Below are 1,298 nucleotides of genomic sequence, written 5' to 3' on the forward strand. Positions count from 1 at the left end.
AATCCTGAGCTCTCTACACTGCCTTCTAACTAATTAAACACATCTAGAATGGATAAACAATGTCCTACTGGATAGCACAGGGAACTATATCCAATCTCCTGGGATAAACCATAATGGAAAAAATATGAAAAGAACATATATATATTTATATATGTGTATAACTGAGTCACTTTGCTGTACAGCAGAGATTGAGACAACATTGTAAATCAACACTACTTCAATAGGAAAAATAATAAAGTAAAGGTATTATTTTGGCTGGAAAAAAACCCATCTAGGCAGGTTACTTTTAAATTAATGTCAAGGCATTCCCACAAATGTATCTCTGACTCTGACAAAAAAAGGACGCAGACAGTAAGCCAAAGATGAGCATTCAATACTGGCTAATGTTTCATGAAGGAAGACTAACTGGTGTATTAACAGTTTAGCACCCTCTTTAGGATATAATATAAAATCCATACATTCCTTTTTATTTAAATCATAGAATCCAGTTTTATAAAATAGTGCTAATGTAAGAACATTTCATAAAACCCCAACATTTTATACTCTGTATGCTCTGTCAGTGGCTAAGAGCACTGATACTCTCAAACACCAGCATCCATACTTGAGATAAAAGATTTTATTTAGTGCTTGCTTCGGCAGCACATATACTAAAATTGGAATGATAGAAGATTAGCATGTCTCCTGTGCAAGGATGACACGCAAATTTGTGAAGCATTCCATATTTGTACAGCCACTATGGAGAACAGTATGGAGGGTCCTTAAAAAACTAAAAATAGAACTACCATACAACCCAGCAATCCCACTACTGAGCAATATACCCTGAGAAAACCATAATTCAAAAGAGTCATGTACCACAATGTTCACTGCAGCTCTATTTACAATAGTCAGGACATGGAAGCAACGTAAGTGTCCATCGACAGATGAATGGATAAAGGGAATGTGGCACATATATACAATGGAATATTACTCAGCCATAAAAAGAAATGAAATTGAGTTATTTGCTGTGAGGTGGATGGACCTAGAGTCTGTCATACAGAGTGAAGTCAGTCAGAAAGAGAAAAACAAATACCATACGCTAACACATATATATGGAAACTAAAAAAAAAAAAAAAAAAGGTTCTGAAGAACCTAGGGGCAGGACAGGAATAAAAGCACAGACATAGAGAATGGACTTGAGGACACGGGGAGGGGGAAGGGTAAGATGTGACAAAGTGAGAGAGTGGCATGGACATATATACACTACCAATTGTAAAATAGATAGCTAGTGGGAAGCAGCTGCATAGCACAGGGAGATCAGC

General features: G+C 36.5%; 1 non-coding gene across 1 annotated transcript; it reads left to right on the plus strand.

Annotated features, from left to right (window-relative positions):
- The first annotated feature begins 623 nt into the window (after window positions 1–623).
- On the plus strand, window positions 624–726 carry LOC117200301 (U6 spliceosomal RNA). The gene has a single exon (XR_004481780.1). It is a non-coding gene; the product is annotated as a U6 spliceosomal RNA (small nuclear RNA).
- Window positions 727–1,298: the final 572 nt, after the last annotated feature.

The sequence above is a fragment of the Orcinus orca genome, chromosome 2 (assembly GCF_937001465.1).
Source record: "Orcinus orca chromosome 2, mOrcOrc1.1, whole genome shotgun sequence".
NCBI classification, from domain to species: Eukaryota; Metazoa; Chordata; class Mammalia; order Artiodactyla; family Delphinidae; genus Orcinus; species Orcinus orca.